This window comes from Callospermophilus lateralis, chromosome 3, assembly GCF_048772815.1.
Source record: "Callospermophilus lateralis isolate mCalLat2 chromosome 3, mCalLat2.hap1, whole genome shotgun sequence".
NCBI classification, from domain to species: Eukaryota; Metazoa; Chordata; class Mammalia; order Rodentia; family Sciuridae; genus Callospermophilus; species Callospermophilus lateralis.
The window spans coordinates 74,277,374-74,291,969 of record NC_135307.1 but is presented as its reverse complement, the minus strand read 5'-3'; the positions used below and the strand labels follow the sequence as shown (position 1 = coordinate 74,291,969).

The following is a 14,596-nucleotide window of genomic DNA, read 5'->3' as shown; positions in this document are numbered from 1 at the left end:
TTTTGAGTCTGACTCCTTAGCAGAAGAACACGGGTGAGAAATTGTGTAATTACTATTTGTCAGACAATGTGAAGGGTCCCTACACTGCTACCTCCTTTATTATTACAGACTTTCAAGGTAGGTGTATAGAGAGGAAATTAAGTTTCTGAAAGGCTAAGAACTTATCCTTGGCCTCATCAGCAGTGGAGGAAGAGGAAGGACCCATATTAATATGTGTCTGACCCTGCTCTTTCCATGATGCCATAATCCCTCAATCTTGCAATTCATTTATTCCTTCAATAAACACTTAATGATTGTTATATGTTAGGCCAGTGCTAGACACGGACATTACTAAGATGACATCTTAGTAACTTACATCTTAACTTGACATCTTAGGAACTTACTATTCTTAGAGAAAAGAGAAACAATCAATAACCATACCATCATTCATTCATTCATTCATTCAAAAAGTAGTTATTCAGAGTCTAGTATATGTCCAGCTTGGGCATACAATGGGAAGTCAGACAGGTGTGCTGCCTGTCCTCATAGAACTTTAGTCTAGCGGCAGAGATGGTTTCACAGAAGTAATCCATAATCATGAAAGGGCTCTATAGCCAGAGCCCTTGATGATTCATGATATGGGGAGAATGATATGGGGATCTGCCCCCATCAGGTATGTTGGGGAGAGAAAGAAACACCGACCTAGTAACAGGTGTAGTTGATAGAAGAGGGTTTGAGGCACAGATTGCAGTGAGCACAAATGTTGGTAGCAGAAGAGAATGTTGCAAACTCAAGAAACAAAGCCAGTGTTCTGCGAAGGGAACAAGCATGATAAGGCTGGACCAGTGGGTGGTGGCTGGAATATTACTCCCTCTATGTCTTTTTCCTAAGAGTGACGGGAAGCCTTTGAAGCCATTTAAGCTGAAGGGTGACATGATCAGATCTGTTTTGAAAGAATCATTCTGATAATGGTGAACAAATATTCAAGAGGGAGTGAACCAAGCCTGGGGGTGCAGGGAGAGCAATGAAGAGGCTGTACCTAGTCCAGCAAGAGAAGAGATTAGCTTGTATCAAGTTGGTGATTACAGGGCAATGAGGAGGGAGATGGGAAAATTCTAAGGTGATACTCTCAAGGGGGTATGGTGATGGACAAGCAGATGTCCATGATAATTCCTGATTTTTTTGGGTTGAATACTTTTATGAAAAATGGGAGCATTCCCTGAGTTAAGGAATGCGGAAAGAAGATGAATTTTGAGGAAGAAATATCATGAGTTTACTTTTGGATCTGTAGGATTGGAGGTGACTTTAAGCTATCCCAGTGGACATGTCAAGTGGGCAATTTGATAAGTACACTGGAGCTCAGATAAAGGGTATGAATCAGTGGTAAAACGTACAAAGTACATTCTGTCCTCAGAATCCTTGAGGAACTGGTTCCAAAAACCCCATGGATATCAAATTCCTTGGATGCTCAAGTTCGTTATGTAAAATGGCATAGTATTTGCATATAACCTACCGCATCCTCCTGTATACTATAAAAATCATTTTTAGATTACTTAAAATACTTTATATAAGGTAAATGCTATGTAAATAGTTATACTTCATCGTTTAGGGAATAAAAAAAAGTCTGTACTGAATATGTAGACTAAATATTTTTGATGTGTGATTGACTAAATTCAGGAATTCAAAATCTGTGGATACAGGGGGTCAACTGTACTGAAAAATAGGCCTGCACAGCTGCTGTGAGAGGAGATCTTAGACACTATGCATGATTAGCGAATGGAAGGGGATTTTTTAAACCTTTTATTTATTTATTTATTTATTTATTTATTCATTCATTCATTCATTCATTTATATGTGTTGCTGGGAATGAAACCCGGTGCTTCACACATGCTAGGCAAGTGCTCTACCACTGAGCTGCAACCTCACCCTCAGAAGGGGATTTTAATCCTTTGTAATAATGTTAACTTACAATGATACATTGTGCTCCCATTTATCTAGCCCTTTCAGATCTGTTATATAAATTGAGCCTCATGGCACTTCACTGAGAATTACTATCCACATTTTACATTTGGAGAAAAGTTGCTCAGAAAAAAAGTGTGAGAAAACAGACTGGATACCTCTTACTCTCCAGTTCAACGATTCTTTCTTCTAATTTCTCTGCATACCCAGATGGATACAACTGTATCTGAATAAATATGCTATAATGCTTAACAAAATCTTATCCAAAGAATGCCAGGGCTATCAGAGAGTATCTGCTTTTGTGTGTGGAAGTGCTGTGTTCTCTTAATGTTGCAAATGGCTTCTCTGTGCTATGAAGACTTTCCCATAGGGAAAAGGACACAGCAGACATTCGTGAGATTTATTTCTCCCCATTTTTCCAACACCTTACACTAGATTTTCCCATCGTCTGAACTTGTTCTTACCCTCTTTGTGTTTTCTGATCCAGTCAAACCCGGGAAATGTCATATGACAGTGTAAACACTTGCATGAGTCTAAAGATGTCAGAGAGGAGGGGTGGTCTTTATTTTGTCAGAAAGTCTTTAACCATCTCCAAAAGCAATAACTCTCAAGTGATACTGACTCTAAAAGATTTATTTTTTAAAATAGAAGTTTCTATTTACACTGGCTTACATGAAAGAAAATAAATATAGAAATCAATAGAAGCCAGTCCCTTCTCCTTATAGAAGTGAAGGGATCATGACCACAGCTGATCTGCTTCATTCTCTCCTCAATGATCTCCTCTGTAATATTCTTTCTTTATAACTCAGGCTGTTTCTGCTCAGAGAGATGAACTGACTTCCCTGTGGTCGCAGAACTGGTTAATCACAGTGCTAGAACAAAGTTCACAACTGCAAAATTTTGGAGCATTGACCTAGTGATCCATAGATACAATCGGATCAAGAGAAAGGTCCTTGGGAGGCTCCCTGATAGGGGTCAGTTTTCAGTTGTGGGTTGATGTGTGTAATTGACAGGATGTCGAAAGAACAAAGGGGCTCTGAGGATGACTGAGGCCAAGGTCAGTGGCAAGACCCAGCAGAGTGTGGACACAGGACAGCAAGCTGCTTGGCTTTGTGTAAGAGAAGCTGAAATGAGGATATGGCTCAGCTGAACATATGCACATATGTGTATCCTTTAGAGAGGCATCCACAAGGACATTTGGCCACAAATATGAATATTACACATTAGTGTCTATAATTCCTGTGGTTTCAGATGGTTGATTAAAGCAGTCATTATTCTGGAGTGGGGTGAATATTGATTAACTGAAAAAAAAAATGTTTTTATTCCTTTTTCTCTATATGGACACTCATCAATGAAAATGGCCCATGAATGAACTTAAGGTTTAATTTAGATAACACTGCTCTGCTGGGACCTGCTATGAAGGTCATTTTACCAAGTCCACCAAGTAGTAGCCAATATGTGTGACCAAAGAAATTAGGGATGGTGCCAAAGTTCTTCTGCTCTTATCAAACTTCTTATGCTCCTATCAGAACATAAGATACCAGTGACATTGCCAACATTCTTATAATGTTTGACCAAGAAGATACTGGAGTCTCCCACCCTTACCAGACACCAAAATTCCATTGACCTTGCCTAAGCAAGCCTGGGAAACTTCCCCTTGCCCTGCAAAATATAAAGAGAAGTCTATGCATGAATACTACTTCTAGACTCCCCATAGGAATCTATTGTTTCTCATAGTACTTACAAAGTGCCCTTTAGTGTAAGAATTCAAGACAAAATAAAACAAAAACAAAGAATAATGATAACAAGCTTAGGTACTATACCGACAGTTTTATAAGATAGTTACTTTGGTCGAGATGTGGTTTGTCCTCTCCAAAACTCATCGTGAAATTTGGTCTCTAATGCAATGGCATTAAGAGAGAGTAGGGCATCCTAGAGGAAATTAGGTCATTAAGAAGAATTAATGTCTTTCTCATGGGACTGGATTTATTCCCTAGGGAATGAGAGTGAATTCTCACTCCCCTGGCCTAGATTAGTAATTATGGGGTGGGTAGTCTGAAAAGAAGTCTGCATTTCGTGTTTTGATTCTTCTGCAATGTTGCCCTTTGGATTTTGATGTTGCAACCAGCACAAGGTTTTGACAGATGCAGCTACTTGGTTGGGATGGTAGCCTTCGGAACCATGAGATAAACAAATGTCTATTCTTTATAAATGACCTAATCTAAGGTGTCCTGAAATAGTAATGCAAAAATAGACTGAGACACTAGTTATAGGGTAGATGCATATTTACTTATGGAATATTTATGGGAATAAACTAGACTTGTCAGAGTCTGCCTGTTTGCCCTACTTATTTAACAAAACACATTATATTTCCATGGCTATAATCAGTACAAAAGGAATTCTAAAATCTCTATATGTTCATTGAAAGTGAGTATAGAGGTGATTAACATAGAGAAAAGCTATTACACTTTTTTTTTCTTGTGCTTCTGCAGCTATAATTAACTAAAAGTTATAAGATAACTACACGGTGATTCTTGAAATTAAAATACCTCTCTGCTCATTTTGAATTAACCATGTATATTTTATAAACCTTCCACTGCACATAATAAGCACATATTCGAAAAGACTTCTGCTTCCAGTATGTTGGAGTAAATTTCAATCTAACAGCCTAACTCTAACAGATAATAACTATAAAGTCTGGACAAAACTATTTTTAAGAGACTAAGAGCTCTGAAGAGTACAGAAAACCAGAAAGAGACTCAAAACTTGGAAGAAGTGCCTGCCAACGACCAGCAACAGACAGTGCAGGTTAATCAAGGTGTTGACAGGAAGGGTTATCCCTTCATTAGGAAGCCTGTGCCTCTCTGGTGAGAGCAATCAGGTCAAGGGATCTTGGGTAACCAGTACCACCAGAGAGGGAAGGAGGAATCCCAGAAAGGGGAAACCAGAGAAGGGAATGTCAAATTCTCTGCACAAACTGTGCCTGGGACTCAGTTGACTGATGACCCATGTCAGAGTCACCACTAGGGCAGGAAAGTCTGCACTGCATTTTGAGTCCAAGTTGCCTTCTAAAAGGGGAAAAAACACTCTTTAGAGAAACATAACAGAATTGAAAGTCTCCACAATATAGTACGCACGTATCAACGGCATAATCCAAAATTACTTGATTTATGAAGAAACAGGGAAATGTGGCCCATTCCTTGGGGAAAGGACAATCAGCCTATGTCAATGTCAACTCCAAGATAATGTAGACATTGACATTGTCAGAAAAGAACATTAAAACAGATTTTATAATTATGCTCAATCAAGTAAAAGAAAATACACCTTATTTATTTACTTGTTTATTCTTATATATAAGTACACCATGTGATGTTTTGATATACATATAGATAGTGAAATTATTACTACAGTCAAGCAAGTTAACATATCTGTCATGTTATATTATACAATATTTATTTGGTCTTTATCCAGTTTCCTGGCACACAACTCCTAAAATTCTGGAATTTTCAGAGAGATGAGAGTATCTTTCATAAGCAATTAAATTTCCCGGTAGAGGAGGCCTCTAGAGAACTTCAGGAAGGGGGCTGCTCACTAGAAAGACCAAGGCAGGATCAGAGTGACTAGAGGAGTGGAATTTTTCAGTTTCATCCCCTAACCCTCCAGGGAAAAGAGAGAGGCTGAAGGTCAGGTTGATCATCAATGGTCAATGGTTTAATCAATCATACCTATGTAATGAAGCCTCCATAAAAACTCAAAAGGACTGGGTTTTGTGGGCTTCTGGATGATTGAATACATGGAGGTTGCTGGAGGGTGGGACTCCCAGAGAGAACAAGGAAGCTCCACATGCTTTTCCCCATCCCTTGCCATATGCACTTCTTCATTCTGGCTGTCTGGGTGTATCCTTTGTAATATAATTCATAATAAACTAGCAAATGTAAGTAAAGTGTTCCTCTCATGCAGCTCAAATGGATTAAAGACCTAAACATGAAACTATAAAACTCCTAGAAGAAAATGCAGGAGAAAAGCTCCTTAATATCTACGTTAGCAAGGATTTTTGTTGTTGTTGTTGTTGATATCCCAGCAAACACACAAGCAATAAAAGCAAAAATAAATAAGTGCAGCTATGTCAGACTACAATATGCTTTTAATAAGTGAAAACGTAGGTCACATCAGTTGAGAAGTAGAAAATTTCAATAGTCTTCCTTAAGGGTTAGGGAAAGAGAGAAGTTGTACATAAACCAGAATGTATAATAGTGGTGTGTCAGGCATATGCCTGCCATCTGTCAAGGATGTCTGAGTGAGAAAGAGATGGAAACTGCTATATTAAACATAAGGGAATTGCTGACTGTTTTATTTGATTGATTGTTTTGTTTTTAGGAGGAGATTGTTACATTCAGGGCTGTGACTTGAAAAATTATTGAAGGATTTATAGGCAATTGAAGAAGAAATAGATTGTAGGCAGAGTATTGTTATTATATAAAGCACCATAAATTTGGTAAGAAAAATAGAAAAATATCAAAGGACAAACCAGTAAGATATGGACATGCAATTCCTAGAAGAAAAATTATAATTGGTAAACAACTATATGCAAAAAGCCAGTCTTATAATTATTCAAGGAAATACAAACTGAAATAATATTTCTTCTTGCTAATTAAGTTAGCAAAATTTTGATAATATTTAGTTCCAATTGAGGAAATAGAAAAACAATATATTCATATATTGTAAACAAAATAGTTTAGATGATTTTAAAATAAGTCATAAAACAGTTTAATTGATTTGGAAAGTACTTGGCAATATGTATTAAGAGTTATAAAATATTTACATCATTAAGTCTAAAAATAAACCAATTTTGAATATTTAGGAAATAACCTCAAACATTAAAAATCTACATAAATGAAGTTGCTCATCAATAAATATCATTAAAAAAATTTAAAGTAATGTTGAGAAAAATACAAAATAATAGAGAAATTGTTAAGAAAGTTAGGATGCAGTTACAAAATGGAAAACTGTGTAGTCATTAAAATCTTATTCCTCTGAAGACTATGGAGTAAAATTAAACATAAATGAACTAAGTAGTTGATAATAGTACGTGTACGCTACAATAATAATTCTCTAAAATGCATTTGAGCCGGGTATGGTGGTGCATGCCTGTAATCCCAGTGGCTCGGGAGACTGAGGCAGGAGGATCATGAGTTCAAAGCCAGCCTCAGCAATGGCGAGGTGCTAAGCAACTCAGTGAGACTATCTAAATAAAATACAAGATAGGACTGGGCTGGGGCTCAGTGATCAAGTGCCCCTGAGTTCAATCCCCGGTACAATAATAATAATTTTTTAAAAAGCATTTGAAAAGTAAGACAAAATAAATGAGTAATTGTTCTGAGTAATTTCCCCCTCTAGTTTTAAGCCATTTGTTGTGAATGAAAATAGAATTTTAAAGCAGCCTAGGCAGAGGTTTTCTAAGGCTGCAGAACTGAGAAAAGCATAAATTGAAAAAAGGAGGTTAAGTGAATAGTACTTGGCCCCATGGTCATGTGTAGGCTGTGGGAGGTATGGGATGTACTCAGCGACTTCCCACTTCAGTGGCTGGGAGAAGACAAATCCGACATCACCAAGCCCAGAGGGAAGGACATGGACGTAAGCAATGCTCAGTAGGAAGGACTGGTTGGACTTCTCAAGACAGTAAACTATCAAAAAAAAAAAAAAAAAAGGAAAAGTCAGAGAGGTAAGAAGTGAGGCTCATGTTCATGGAAGTGAGCTGTACTATTATTCCTGGAATGGAATGAGATTCCCAAAAAAGAGAAAGAGGCTGAAGACCGAATTGAAGGGAACACCTCTGTTGGGGTTAAAGTAATAACAAGGAGGGCTAAGAACAAAGTTCACAAAACTTGGAGTTGAAGATGTGGGTCCAAGCCCCAGTTTCATCACTCAGACAACTACAATAGCTTGTCACATTGGTGGTCCCTAAGGCACCATGCTTCTGGACCCTTGAACCTGAGACAAGCCTGGGATTTGCTCTCAGTGGTAGACTGCAGTGACAGTGACATGGTGTCATTTCTGGATTTAAGCCCTAAGAAGACATTTCTCTTTGGGGAGCTCTGAGCCACTATCTAAGAATCTCATTGCTCTGCTCAAGAGCCCCAAAGAGAGGGAAAGGCCCTGAGACTCCATGGAGGGAGAGACCCAGCCACCCCAGTGTCACAGCTGAGCCCTGCCTTTTAGTGTGTCCCCAGTCAGATGCCAGACGTGAGAGTGAGCATCTAAGACATTCCAGCTCCAGCCACCATCTGATGCAGCTTCTTGACAAATCCCAAGTGAGGCCAGCCAAAGAACTGACCAGCTGAGCCCCAGTCTACTCACACAACGGTCTGATAAATTGGTGGTTATTTCAAATCAGTGTTTGGTGTGGATTTTATGTAGTGTTAGGTAGCTGAATTCACCCTGTCCTTAGCTTCCTTGCCTAGAAAACTGAGTAGTAATTATGATCCTTATCATCAGCTTGCCAGGGTGGTAAAAAATAGACCTGCCTGGTCAGCTCCCATGATTACATAAGCAGTTCCTTCCAATATTTTCTTAATATATTATCTCCTAGTGTTTCTTTCTCTAGTTGAATCTTCACTGATACAGAGGAGATGAGCAAGGGAGAAAAATTGTAATTTTTTACCTTTTCCTGTTCATGTTGTGATTTTGAAACTTCTTTCACACAGGTGAAAAAATGGACCTCATTCAGGCTTGAGATGGAAGGAATAAAGGATGGATAGATGGGCATATGAAGAGGTAAGTGAAAGACTGAATGGTTAAGTAAATGGTTCCTTATGGTAAAATTCTCTCTAAAATAAGAAGAAAAATTCTTAAAATAAGAAGAAAAATTCATGTGAGTGACGTCAATGCCAAAAGGCACTTTTGAAATCTAGAATTCTTGGAAATATAAAATATTTGTTTTCTATTTTAACCATCAACATCAGGGGAAAATATTTCCAGCTGGTGTTTTATCAGGTCACCTACAACTGTTCTGTGTATTCAACTGTCCAAGATATGAAGACCAGAGTGGTGGATTTGAATCAGGACTTGAGGTGGAATTAAAACAGGAATCCTTTCTACTTCTCTCCCTTGTTCCTCTCCCTCTTCAATGGCAGGAGAGTGAAATAGAACTTGGTTTTGTTCATCAAATGTTTCCTGAGTGACTCCTGTGAGGAGACGCATCTGACAGGTAATAAAACAACTTGAAATAGCTTGTAGAAAAGGTGGAAATTGCTCCCAGTGAACCTTGATTTCATCCTTTCCTCTCGAAGAGTTTTTAAAGCTTTTGAATTTCTGATTTAAAACTGTGTACCACATCTCTCAAAATAGAGATGTGTGGCTTGTATCAGAGGGTGCATCTGATCAGAGGCAGCAACAAACATGAGAGAAGATCCCACATTGTGTGTGGACTCCCTGTCCCAGAGCCTCATGCCACATGGGACATCCTCTGGGACAATGTAGGATAGCTGACCTAGAGGAAGATGAGAGGGAGCCCTACTTTGGCCTGATATCTACCTGCTGCTGGTGTTCTGATTGATCTGAGTATGACCAGCCTCCTGCAGGGTCATATGGAGGAAGACTCTGTAAGAGATAAGGGAGCCCCTTGGAGAGAAGTTAACCTAAAGGAAGGAGCCGGGCATGCCTTGTAGACCCAGTCACAGAACCATCACCATCAGAGAAGATAGTGACTCTAACGACTGCATTGTCTCTTGCTGGGTTCTGATACACCATAAGCAGAGAGAGAACAGTCGATAAGAACTGAAAGAGCTGTTGTGCTAAAAACTATAAATATTGGAATATCAGACAGCAGGGCTTTTATAAGAATGACTGAACTAAAAGGAGAGAATTCCACCTTGCTTTGCCGTAAACCTCCAAATGGCCATGACATCATGGTGGGCCAGGGTGCTGGTGGTGCAGAGAGGTCCCAGATCTGGGCAGAGCATGTGCAGAGCCCCGAGGAGGGATGTCTTTCTGAACACACAGAAGTCATTTGTGGGGGCTTTCAGAAGTGCCTGGTGGCTTCACACATGAGGCATTGCTCTTACTACCACCCCAGGCCTGACACACTGGTTAGAGAAGATGGATCACATGAGGATTCAGAGGACCCACAGCTTCCCTCTGGGGATGGATTCTTCTGGTGAGTAAAGCTTAGAGTACCAACCAAGGATCAGAAGCATCACATTTCCATGATAATTTCCATTATATTTCTTTTGCTCAAATATTTTGTTCATCCTGATCTCCTAATTGTTTGTAGGTATGGTCCCATTAAGGGCCAGCCTGCTTGTGTGTCCTTCTTCCTCTCAGCTTGTCTTTTTGACCAAGAAAGTGGAAACATAACCACTTCTACTTTCTTCTGCTATTGGGTCGAATTGATTCAGGTGGCCTTCAATGTCCCTCCTGGCACTATCTTTTATCTTCCCAGTGAGGACCTCTTGCCTGCTGCTGGTCTATAGGCATCAGGAAACTGGGCTGAGTTACAGTCAGGGTTACAGTATGGCTCTGTCTGCTCTTAAATAGCCTTTGAGCAAATTGTACAGCCCCAGTTTGAAGTTCTCAAAACCCTGTGTGAACAGCAGTGGAGTCTTTCCCTGTTTCTGTTGGGTCTGAAACTTCTTTATTTTTAACAGGAAAGGAGATTGTGTGCCTCTTGGGAACTTCTCCCGATGCACAGCCAAAATGTAATATTTTGTTCAGACCTTTCTTAGAGATAAAGAAATGACCAGCTTATGAATACTAGAAAATGCACATTTGATTTCTTTTTTCAATCATTTTTTTGAGGTTTATTGTTCCTGGATATGTACCATTAGACAGAAGTGATGGGATCGATAAAACTTGGAATTGTCTAACAAGAGAACTGTTTCTTGCCTATTGTATTTTAATAATAGAGTCCACTGGGTAGCACCTGGGTCTATGAAAGCGAGTGAATCAATAATGCTCATGTGGCCTGGGTAATACTATACCTTGGTATTAAGTGAGTGGTATCTACCTGTGGGTGGCGAGGGAGGGAAAGAGGGCTACTGTCACTGTGCTGGGGAATGTCTTATGCCTCTCAGGTTGACACCTAAGAGGAAGCATCATTCCTCTCCTTGTTCCAACATGTTCTCCTCTTGTGCATAAGAAATTATTTGAAGATGGCAACAAATTTCCCATATGACCTTTACAGCTGCTGATTTAGAATGGTTTTTGGCTGCTTACTGAAAAAAAAAAAAAAAAAGATTGCAGAGATGAATTGTCAGGACACTGGCTCCTCTTCCTATCAGCTTTGGGAACATTCTGCACTTGATGTATGTGAGTGTGTCAGTGAAGAAATGCAATGTAGATGTACTTTAGGGGAAAAAAAATGCTTTGTTGACTCTCAAAGCTCAGGGCTATGCTCACTGGTCAGAATGGTTGGGATACTGGCCCCCCAACTCCTCAATCTCTGGAAGGTCTCCCTGCGTCAGTAAAAACTGGGACAGATTTTATCTGAGAATGACTTTCCCTGATAAAGTAAAAAATGTTTCCCACGAAGGGTAAGGGTTGCAGAAATAGTGCAAGTGTGTATTTGAAGACCTCCTGAAGAAAACCTTTAGTAACTCTTGCCTCTTGGAGCTTGTAGGGTTTGGGTGTTCTGCTTGTCAAATTTCCATTACTATAAAAAAAAAAATGCCTGAGATCGTCAACTGATAAGGAGGAAAGGTTTATTTTGACTCCTAGTTTTAGAGGTTTCAGTTCATGGTCAGTTGGCCCTATTGTTTTTGGCCTGTGTTGAGGCAGCACATCATGGCAAGTGTTCATTGCTGGGGAAGCTACTTGCCTCGTGGCATCGTGAAAGAAAAAGAGAAAGGAATGTCAAGGGGCAGGGTCCAAATACCTCCTTCAAGGCATGACCTCAATGACTTGACTTCCTTCCACTTGGCTCCTCCTCCACTTGGTCCTACCACCTCCCAGTCCTTCAGGTTGGCCACCAAGATCTTACCATATGGGCTTTTGGGAGACACTTATCTAAACCACAGCAGAGGCTCCCATCTGTCCAAGGACTGCTGTGCATTGGTTCTAGGGCACCAGGGCAGTGTGGAAAGAAGTTATTTCAAGATGAAGGCTTCAGATTATTGCAGATAGTAGGAGAGTGGGGTGGTCGGGTTATGGTGGCCAGAAGCTACTGAATTCCAAACGTCCTCATGACATCTTTCTAATAGAATCGAGTGGCTTTGAATCTAAAAAACACAATGTATTCTCTGCTATGGAAGGACTGTGGTGACCTCTCATCTCATATAGAAAAAGAGTTGTCACTAACGGGTATTTTCTCAAAAATTAATTAATTAATTTAAAAAGATACTTGTAGGGTGAAAAATAATAGCCACCAGTCTGGTTAAAAAAAAAAAAAAAAAAAAGAGCCTAACCTGACACTGATCTTGGCTTGCAGATAAACAAGAAATTTTGCCTTTTCAGTGGGAACTATAAGTTTAGCCACCTCTGTGACTCATACTTACATGAAAATGTTAAAGTTGAGCAAATAAACAGTGATGCCTTTTATTATTACTTATGGAGAAGAATTTGGAAACATGTTGGCTAACCTACTTTGGCCAAGTTCTCCTTGGAGATGGTGATTAAACAGAAGGAATGGGTGGAAAATTAGTATACACACATAGCTATTTAGAAATGGGGGCAAAATGTTAATGTGGTGACCTTTAAATCTTCATTTTTCTTTATTTCTCTGAATGCTAATTAATGGACACATGCAGCACCAGGAGGAATTTGCATCCAAGTCCATCTCCCTGCTAAGTGGCATTGCAAAAAGAGCTGGCCTGAACTTCCTGAGGCTCCTATTTCTGCCACTGCATTGTGGTTTTTCTCCTGAGAGCAAATCTTGCCACTGTCCAGCAGCTTATTAGCATGGCTGTACAGCTTCCGCAGTTAGCAAGGTAATTAGTTTCAGAGATAAGTGGAGATTGGGGAGGTTCAAGGCACGGCATGTTTATTGAGTGCTGTCTCCTGGACAACAGGGACACTGCCTGCTTGTTAAAGAGGCCTGAATTTATTGCCTGCCCAGAGCTCCAGGACCCTAGGAAGAAGCAATGTGGTAATTGAAGCAAAGGGCAAAGGTAAATTTGTAATTCAGGCAATGACCTTTAGAGTAATGCCAAGGGAGATTTTCTGGAAAACACTGCCTTCATGCAGGGAGGGCCATAGACTAAAAGTTCATGCTGAGTTTGGGCTGGGAATTCCTATCCTATTGGAGGAAGAAGGAACAGCTCAGATTAAATTAAAATAAATTGGAGCTGTTAGGGAGAAAACTCTGGGGTTAACTTTTATAAGGAGAACTTTCTATCAGGCATATCTTTTCCAGAATGAATTGCAAGGGAATACAATTTTTATCAGAGGTTGGTTAAATGTCTATACTTCTATTTTCAGTTTCCTCATCTGCAAAATGGGCATAAACTATATTACAAGGTTATTATGAGGATTCAGTAAATTAATATTATAAAATACATTGTAAAGTCCATACAAGTGTTTGGCATTACATCATCATCATCATCATCATCACTTACCTGAGATTGAAAAAATGATCTTAAGATTACTCCAACTCTTGGATCTCACAACTCAGTGGTTTAGTGGTAAGAGTACTTACATCCCAGAGATTCAAGGGGAGAGTTTTTTTTTAAAGGCACAACTGTTCTTTTGAGCCCTCTGGATATCATTAGAATAGTGGTTATCTTTCTGTCTGATTTTCTTGACCCACTAAAAGCACTATGCATGTATCACTTATTTATATTCTCCTTTGTTCCTCAAAGATTTTAGGTGACATATTTAAAATATCTTTGAATATGTTTTAAAACATGTGATGAACCAAATTCTTGTGTTTTTCTTTTCTTTTCTTTTTTTTTTTTTGAAGTATTGCTTTAAAAGAAATATTTTAAATCATCATTAAGTATATTTATAAATTGTGGTGACTAAATCTAATATTTCAGAAAGCTACCTCTACTATCAGAGACTACCCATCCCGACAAACAAGCCCCCTTCTCTGTTGACTGACTCTTCTATGCCACCCATTCATCTTTTTCTGAAGCCACTAGGAAGTGCCACCAGCCGAGCAGCATGAGAGGCTGACAGCTCACTCCTGCTCAGGTGTAGAAGAGAGGAAGGGAATTGTGCCTTGGACCAGCTGATTTTACCTCTCAGTCAGTGGCCAGTATCTCTGCCAACTCCAGCCAAAGATGATATTCTGAAATCCCTAGGGCCCCATTGGCTTTAGTCCCTTGGTCCCTTCCTGGTGTCTAAAGTTTATTGCTCTAAAAAAGATTCTAGGGGCTGGGTTGTGGGTCAGCGGTACAATACGTGTGAGGCACTGGGTTTGATACTTAGCACCACATTAAAAAAAAGGAAAGAAAATTTATTTTTAAAAAAAGGATTCTAACTTTCTCAATTTGACAAAGGGTATATATACATACAGTTAACATTATACTAAATAATGAATGAATGAATTCTTTCCCACAGGTCAAGAATGAGACAAAGATGTGCATTGTCACCACTACTATTCTAAATCATACAGTAGGTTCTCTTTTAAATTTTTTTCTAATTAGTTATACATGACAGCAGAATGCATTTTGTTTCATTGTACACAAATAAAGCACTACTTTTCATTTCTCTGGTTGTACAC

The 14,596-nt window shown here is 39.3% G+C and overlaps 1 long non-coding RNA gene across 1 annotated transcript in view; it reads left to right on the top strand.

The window, feature by feature from the left end:
• Window positions 1-8,562: 8,562 nt before the first annotated feature.
• Window positions 8,563-14,596, top strand: part of LOC143393867 (uncharacterized) — a 29,060-nt gene continuing 23,026 nt past the window's right edge. The window contains exon 1 of the long non-coding RNA XR_013090649.2: window positions 8,563-8,712. This is a non-coding gene — a long non-coding RNA (uncharacterized LOC143393867). The remainder of the gene's footprint in view (window positions 8,713-14,596) is intronic.